At 45.4% G+C, this 9,080-nt stretch overlaps 1 protein-coding gene across 1 annotated transcript in view; it reads left to right on the top strand.

Moving 5' to 3' along the window:
* The first annotated feature begins 8,545 nt into the window (after positions 1-8,545).
* LOC140494758 (tyrosine-protein kinase JAK2-like) overlaps positions 8,546-9,080 on the top strand; it is a 113,448-nt gene continuing 112,913 nt past the window's right edge. The window contains exon 1 of the mRNA XM_072594325.1: positions 8,546-8,678. The gene's annotated coding sequence lies outside the window, so the exon portion shown is untranslated. The remainder of the gene's footprint in view (positions 8,679-9,080) is intronic.

The raw sequence follows: 9,080 nt of genomic DNA, 5'->3' as shown, positions 1-9,080 counted from the left end.
GAATAACAGCCTCCTTGAACCGCTGCAGTCTGTTTTATTTGGTTTGATTTATTAGATCAGATTCCCTACAGTGTGGAAACAGGCCCTTCGGCCCAACCAGTCCACACCGACCCTCCAAAGATTAACCCACCCAGACTCATTTCCCTCTGACTAATGCACCTAACACAGTAGACAATGTAGTATGGCCAATTCACTTGAACTGCACATCTTTGGATTGTGGGAGGAAACCCACGCAGACACTGGCAGAATGTGCAAACTCCACACAGACAGTCACCCAAGGCTGGATTCGAACCCGGGTCCCTAGCACTGAGGTAGCAGTGCTAACCACTGAGTCACCGTGCCGCCCCAATGTGTCACATGTACCTAGGTGCAGTGAAAAGTTTTGTTTTGCTTGCAGTACAGACAGATCATTCTATAAAAAATGCATTCAGGTAATAGAATAGAATAAGGAATACAGTGTTATGACTGGAGAAGGTGCACAATCAGCGAGATAACATTAGATTGCACCTCTCAAATTTTCATTCAGAAGTCTGATAACAGTGGGGAAGAAGCTGTTCTTGACTCTTATTTTAGTACATGTGTTTAAGCTTTTGTATCTTCTGCTTGATGGAAGAGGTTGGAAGAGATTATACCCAGGGTGGGAGGGGTCTTTGACTTTGGGGCTGCCTTTCTGAGGCATTCAGAAGAGTAGATGGAGTCAATGGATGGAAGGTCGGTTTGCATGATGGACAGGGCTCTATGTTCACAACTCTCTGTAGTTTCTTACAGGCCTGGACAGAGCAGTTGCTGTACCAAGCCATGATACACCCAGATAGAATGCTTTCTATGGTGCATCTGTAAAATTTGGTAAGAGTAATTTCAGACATGCTGAATTTCCTTACCCTCCTGAGGAAGTAAAGGTGTTGTACTTTTTTGACTGTTGCATCAACATGGGTGAACCAGAACACATTGCTGACGATCATCAGTCCTGCAAACTTGACCATCTCCACTTCAGCCCCATTAATACAGACGGGGTGTTCTCTCCACTCACTTCCTTTTGTTTTGCTGACATTGAGGGAGAGATTGTTATCTTTACACAGCGCCACCAAGCACTCTATCGCTCTCCTGCAATCTGTGTCGCTATTGGTTGAGTTCTGGTCTACAATGGTGGTGTCATTACTGAACTTGTAGATGGAGCTAGGACCAGTCATGAGTGTACAGGGAGTACACTAAGGGGCTGAGTTCACAGTCTTGTGGAGCGTCATGTTGAGGATTATCACGGAGGAGGTGTTGTCGCCTATTCTTACTGAGTGCGGTCTGTGGGTCAGGAATTAGAGGATACAGATGCAGAGAGCAGAGCCGAGACCAGGGTCACAGAGTTTGGAGATTAGTTTGGTTGAAATTATAGTGTCAAAGAGTGTGGTGCTGGAGTAGCACAGCAGGTCCGGGAGCATTCAAGGAGCAGGTGAATTGACGTTTCGGGCATAAGCCCTTCATGAGGCTCATCAGGAACGGGATTATAGTGTTGAAGGTGGAATTGTAGTCAATAGGCAGGAGCCTGGTGTAGGTATCCTTGTTATGCAGGTGTTCCAGGGATGAGTGTAGGGCCTGGGAGATGGCATCTGACGTGGACATGTTTTGATGGTGGGTGAATTCCAAGGGATTGAGGCAGGATGGGAGGCTGGAGTTGATGTGAGCCATGACCAACCTCTCAGAGCACTTCATAATAACGGAGGTCAGAGGCACTGGGCGGTGGTCATTGAGGCACACTGCCTGGGTGTTCTTTGGTACCGGAGTAATGGTAGTCTTCTTGAAGCAGGTGGGGATTTCAGATTGAAGGAAGGAAAGGTTAATGATGTTAAATCTTTGAGGTGTTGATACCCAACCATGCTGTTAGGAAGGTTCCCCATTGATAAGGTTCCCCATTGTAGGCTTATGCGGAAAGTCAGGAGGCATGGGATAGAGGGAAATTTGGCCAATTGGATAGAAAACTGGCTAACCGGTCGAAGTCAGAGAGTGGTGGTAGATGGTAAATATTCAGCATGGAGTCCAGTTACAAGTGGAGTTCCGCAGGGATCAGTTCTGGGTCCTCTGCTGTTTGTAATTTTTATTAATGACTTAGATGAGGGAGTCAAAGGGTGGGTCAGTAAATTTGCAGATGATACAAAGATAGGTGGAGTTGTGGACTGTGAGGAGGGCTGTTGTCACCTGCAGAGGGACTTAGATATGATGCAGAGCTGGGCTGAGGAGTGGCAGATGGAGTTCAACCCTGCCAAGTGTGAGGTTGTCCATTTTGGAAGAACAAATAAGAATGCGGAATACAGGGTTAATGGTAGGGTTCTTGGTCAGGTGGAGGAACAGAGGGATCTTGGGGTCTATGTTCATAGATCTTTGAAAGTTGCCACTCAGGTGGATAGAGAAGGCCTATGGAGTGTTATCGTTCATTAGCAGAGGGATTGAATTCAAGAGTCGTGAAGTGATGTTGCAGCTGTACAGGACTTTGGTTAGGCCACACTTGGAGTACTGTGTGCAGTTATGGTCGCCTCACTTTAGGAAAGATGTGGAAGTTTTGGAGAGGGTGCAGAGAAGATTTACCAGGATGTTGCCTGGAATGGAGAGTAGGTCGTACGAGGATAGGTTGAGAGTTCTCGGCCTTTTCTCGTTGGAACGGCGAAGGATGAGGGGTGACTTGATAGAGGTTTATAAGATGATCAGAGGAATAGATAGAGTAGACAGTCAGAAACTTTTTCCCCGGGTACAACAGAGTGTTACAAGGGGACATAAATTTAAGGTGAAGGGTGGAAGGTATAGGGGAGATGTCAGGGGTGGGTTCTTTACCCAGAGAGTGGTGGGGGCATGGAATGCGCTGCCCGTAGGAGTGGTAGAGTCAGATTCATTGGCGACCTTTAAGCGGCATTTGGATAGGTACATGGATGGGTGCTTAATCTAGGATAGAAGTTCGGCACAACATCGTGGGCCGAAGGGCCTGTTCTGTGCTGTATTGTTCTATGTTCTATGTTCTATGTTCTATGGTTCTCTCATATGTCTGCTGTTCTTGTCCTTCTGGATGACAGTGAACATGAGTTGGGAAGGTGCTGTCATCAATGGGGCCTTGGTGAGTTGTTGTAGAGAGCCCCTGCAGACGGTCCACACAGCTGCCCCTCTGTGTTGGCAGTGGAAGGTGGCACCAGATCAAGATGGATTGCCAGTCTGCTTGGCATGGAATTTGGTGACACCGTGTCACCAGAATCCGCCAGCTTCCCTGAGGCAGGTTTGAACGGAAAAGGGGAGCAGAAAACTCAAAATAACCAAAAGGAAGAAGAGCAGTCTAAAGAAACCGCAGCCTCAACCTTCCATTTTTACATCACCTGGGGCATCAGGCAAGGTTTCCTGAGCAGTGAACAATTAACAGGGGTTTAAGGGGAAATCAGTTAAGCAGCATGTTGTTCAGGGCCCAGTAAAAAAACACAAAGAACTCTCCACTCTAACAGGCCGATGCATTGACTGCACACGCCTTTCAAACTGTGACATCTGCGAGGCTTTTTTTTGGACCAGCAATAACACACACACACAGAAAAAAACCGCATTCGCTTGTAAATTTCCGACTCTGAGCTGTCAGGCTGCTCACTACATCAACTCTGTGCACGACATGCTGGTTTAGCAAGGCCACTGCATACACCACAACTTGATGCTTTGTCACTCCTGCACTAGATTGCCAGGAAGCTGAGAGAGGAGGAGGGTACGGGGTGTGGGGGAGGGGGGGAGGGATGTTGGTGAAAGAGAGTGGGGGAGGTTAGGAGATGGCTGTTTCCCGTCAAGATGTTAGCTGGTGTTCAGGAACTGCCTGCCCCAGTGCACATGGGTATGAGATAACAGGCTTTTCACAAAACACACAATGACGGGAAAACTTTTGAGCTGTAACTGAAGGATAATGCTTCAGAGTTAAAAGGGCACACACAGAATGACACACAGTCATAAGAATTGAGTAAAGGGAAAGCGATGTCAAGAAAAAATAAAATCAAGAAAGAAAAATATTAGAGAATTTTTCAGAGAAGTCCAAGTGCTGGTTTCGATGATAATAATTCCTCTCTGAATTTTAATATCCAGCTAAACTTTTCAGTAAAGATTTCAGTTGAAGGACAGCGCTTTGTATCCCATTCATGTTCAAATCCAAAATTTGAAATCAATAAAATCTGGAATCGAGCACAAATCTAATGGTGACCATATAACCAGTGTTGTTTATCAGAAAAACACATCTGATTCACAAACATCCTTTTAGGAAGGAAATCTGCTGTCCTTGCCTGGTCTGACCGAGACCTGATTCCAGACTAACAGCAACGTGTTTGAATCTTAACTCTCAAGACAATGAGGGATAGACAATAAATAGCCAGTGACACCCACAGCTAATGAAAATGAAACAATCTCCCTCAGTGTGACATTGAAGTATAGGGAAGGAAAGTGATATATGATGAATATATGATGAATGGAGGACTTTTGGAATCACTATAGATCAGAGGGATGTTGGTGTGCATGTACACTAACCCTAGTGCATAATGTTCCCTAACCCTTCATGTATCGGAAGGGTAGGTAAAGGGGTTAAGACAGCACATGCCTTTTGTAATTTAGGCATTACATTGAATTTATTGTCACGTGTACCGAGGCACGGTGAAAAGCTTTGTCTTGTGAGCAATACAGGTAGATCACAGAGTTAAGTAACATAGATAGTAAATAATAGGTAAACAGCGGCAAAAAACAAAAACACAGGTATAGGTGAATGTTAAGAGTTTGCGAGTCCATTCAGTATTCTAACAACAGTAGGGTAGAAACTGTTTCGCAACCGGCTGGTGCATGTGTTCAGGCTTCTGTACCTTCTCAAAATCAAACCAATCAAAATTGTGAGCAGAGTGGTTGACAGAAAACCATTGACCCCACAGAAGGATGAAGAACCAGAGGTTACAGACTTAAGGTGATTGGTTAAAGAAAGTCTTCTTTCTTCTTTCAGATCGGAATTGGATAATTATTCTGGGGGGGGGGGGGGGGGCGGGAAAAATGGTTGCTGTTCGCAGGAAACATCTGGGGAGAGGAATGAGATTACACAGAGAGCTAGTACAGCTACTGTGGACTGAATGGTCTCACCCATTGCTGTAACTATTCTGTAATTTGAAATCATGGAGCTGGTCTTGAAGTAACTGCACGTTGATGAAGATGTGAGAGTGCTAGCCATGGAGTTAAACAGAAGAAATCTGTACAACCACATCTAATGATGGAAAACATTCCCAAGTATTTGAACCATTTCAGTTGTAATGATCTCTTCTCATTGTGAACAATAATCTTTCACTGGATGCATTTGAAATTTAAACTCTCTCCCAACTCTGCTGCCAATTACCTCCATTGATGATGCAAAGGGTTTGACCTTTAACACCGCACGCAGTGAGTGGACCTGGTTTTAACTGGAACACATTGATAAGGACAAGATTCTGCACAGGATTGATTCTGTTGGTGGAAAGGAGTAAATGGAGAGAGGACGATTAGTCAAACTCTGGTTTGACAAATCGCAGTAAAATGTGGAAAAGTTGTGTAAAATTGGGGCCACTGATTTTTAAAGTTATTGTGTGGATGTGGGTATTTCCCACAGAGAGAGATTCACCTACCTCTCCTCCAGCCTAGTTTACTGCATGAGGTGCTCCCGGTGTGGTCTTCCCTACTTCGGGGAGACCAAACATAAACTCAGGGCATGTTTCATTGAGCATCTCAGCCAGGCCAGCAGTGCCCGACCAGACCCACCCAGTCACCCGCCCACTTTAATTCCCCTTTCCACTCCCTTTCCAAAATGACCACCCTTGCTGTCCTCCAATGCCGAAACAAATCTCAGCTCCTAATGGAGGAACAACACCTTATCTTCCGCCTGGGCACCCTACAGCCTGGAGGACTCAACATTGAGTTCTCCAATTGCAAATAACCTCCCTCCTCATCCTCCAACTCCCTTCCCAGCCCCTCCCCCTCCCTTCCCTTCCATTCCTCTCATCGACCCTTCCTTCCAGCCACCAACCGGATTCATTCCTCCCATTGACCAAACAGGTCGTACCATCTACCTGTCTTCACCTATCCCCACCTCACTACCCTGCCCCACCTCCCCCCTTTTCTGTAGCTCCCCTTACACCCATCCCCCGTCCTGAAGAAGGGTTACACCCAAAATGTTGACTTCTCCACCTCCTGATGTAGCCTGGCTTGCTGTGTTCTTCCAGCCTCCTGCCTGTCTACCTTGGATTCCAGTGCCTGCAGTTTTTTTCTGTGTGGATATAACAGGCAAGGACAGCTTTTGCTGTCCATCCCTAATTGCCCTTGAACTGAACAGCTTGCCAGGACATTTCAGAGGATCATTAAGATCTGAAGTTGCTTGTTGACCTGACTCTGTAAGGTCAGCAGATTTCCTTCGTCAAAGGACATTGGTGAACCAGGTGGGCTTTAATGGCAATATTTTCCTGTTATTTAGATGAACTGTTGATTGAGTTTAAATTCCACCAGTAGATCAATTTGGAACAGCGGTCCCCAGAGCATTAAGAGTTAGGAAGACAAATGCAATGTTAGCATTCATTTCGAGAGGGCTAGAATACAAGAGCAGAGATGTACTGCTGGGGCTGTATGAAGCTCTGGTCAGGCCGCATCTGAAATACTGTGAGAGGTTTTGGGTCTTGTATCTAAGGAAAGATGTGGTGGTGTTAGAGGGGGGGTCCAGAGGGGGTTCACATGAATGATCCTGGGGATGAACGGTTTGTCATCTGAGAAGTAGTTGAGGATTCTGGGTCTGTACTCAATGGAGTTTAGAAGGATGAAACGAGAGCACATTGAAACCTCCAGATTACTGAGAGACCTGGATAGAGTGGATGTGGTGACTATGGTTCCACTCGTGGGAGAGACTAGGTCCAAAGGGCACAGTCTCAGAGTGAAGGGACAACCTTATAGAACTGAGATGAGGAGGAATTTTGCAGCCAGTGGGGGTGAGTCTGTGGAAATCATTGTCATAGAGGGCTTTGGAAGCCAAATCATTGAGTGTATTTAAGACAGATATAGGTTTTTGATTAGTAAGGAGATCAAGGGTTACAGAGAGAAGTCAGGAGAATGGGATTAAGAAACATATCAGCTTTGATTGAATGGTGGAGCAGACTCAATGAATTCTACTTCTATATAATGGCCTTAACCTGAGACACTAATCTCGGTACTCTGCCATTGCACCACGGTCTCCCCCATAACCCAGGAGAAACCAAAGGGAAACAATTCAAATGATCAAAATCCCAAAGGAGGAGCTGCATAGGCAGACCTAACACTGAGGTATCAACCTAATGGATGTCCAACACAGGACTACGTGTGAGACCGGGTCACTGGCAAGGAAAAGCAGCACAAAATAGACAGAGCTAAGTGATTCCACAACCAACAGATCAGATCTGCAGCCCTGCCACATCCAGCTATGAATGGTGGTGGACAATTAACCAATTCACTGGAGGAGGAGGCTCCACAAATATCCTCATCCTCAATGATGGGAGAGCCCAACACACCAGTGCAGAGCTCTGAATCTGCCTTCAGCCAGAAATGCAGAGTTGATGATCCACTTATACCTCCCGCTGAGGCATCCACTATCACAGAGACCAATCTTCAACCAATTCGGTTCAGTCCATATGATGTCAAGAAGTGACTGAACACACCAAATATTGCAAGGGCTATGGGCTCTGCAAATGTTCCAGCTTAGTGCTCCATGGCCAGTCCCTGGCCAAGCTGTTCTGGCTTAATTACAGCAATGGTCTCCACCCAGCAATGGAGGAAATAGCCCAGCTCTGAGCAGTTCATAAAAGGCAGGACATTCTAGACCCTGGGCAGTTACTGCCCCATCCGTCTACCCTCAATTCTCACCATGGTGTTGGGAGGGAGAGTTGATAGCACTAACAGGTGACATTTGCTCAGCAATAATCTGCTCAGTTTGGCTTCCAATTACACCTGTTGGACTATAACCTGGTGTGTTGTAATCTTTAACTTTTTCCACCTCGGTCCAACACTGACATCTCCAAATCATTTCTTCTTTTTGATCTCATTATAGCTTTGGTCCAAGCATGAACTCCAGAGGTGAGGTGAGAATGACTACCCTTGACATCAAGACAACAGGAGTCCTGATGAGGTGTCCTGACTGATACATCGACTCTCCCACTCCTCTGATGCTGCTTGACCGACTGTGACTTTTCCAGCTCCACATTTTGTTGACTCCATCAAGACAACATTTGACCAAGTGTGGCCTCAAGGAACCTGAACAAAACTAAAGTCAATGGAAATCAAAAGGAACTATCCAATGAACGAGAAACAAAGAACTGTGGATCATGAAAATCTCAAACAAAATCAGAAATTATTGAACTCATTTATTCATGGCAGAATACTTCACAGTGTGAATGACCTCTGGAGTGCATAGCTATCATGATGTAGACTTGCACTGTTATGTAGGTTAAGGAGGGGAAGTTTAAGCCTGGTTAGAAGCAGGAAGCTGCTCAGCAATTGATGTCTCATTCATCCTGAACAGGAAGTCTAAGGCACATACAGTAATTGCGGGTGCTTAGTGCAGAACAGTCAGATACGGCATGGAGAAACTTCTATCCACTAGCTATTCTCGTCCTGAAATGTGGAAACCTCGCACAGTGTAGGAGAAGGAACGTTTCAGGGTAAAGAAACTTTATTGACTGGTTTTACAATATTAATGTGTGTTTTGTAGATTGATGTAGAGTTTGTTCGCACATTTATTTATCAGACCGGCCTACAGACACTCATATACATACAAATAGACTTTAGTGCACAATCATTAGTGCATATGCAAATATACATGCTTTGACACAAACAAGTACACATACACACACACACACACACACACACACACAAAGACTCACTCACACTCAGACACAAACACTCACACATGCACTCAAAAATACACAGACACACACACACAACACCAAACATATACACACAAAATCAAATACATACACACACAGTGAAATGCACACAGGCACTCAGATACAAAACTCACACATAGCTACATTAAAACACACACGCGCACACACACACACATT

This window comes from Chiloscyllium punctatum, chromosome 24 (assembly GCF_047496795.1).
Source record: "Chiloscyllium punctatum isolate Juve2018m chromosome 24, sChiPun1.3, whole genome shotgun sequence".
Taxonomy (NCBI): Eukaryota; Metazoa; Chordata; class Chondrichthyes; order Orectolobiformes; family Hemiscylliidae; genus Chiloscyllium; species Chiloscyllium punctatum.
The sequence above is the reverse complement of the archived record's forward strand: the minus strand, read 5'-3'. Positions and strand labels throughout refer to the sequence as shown.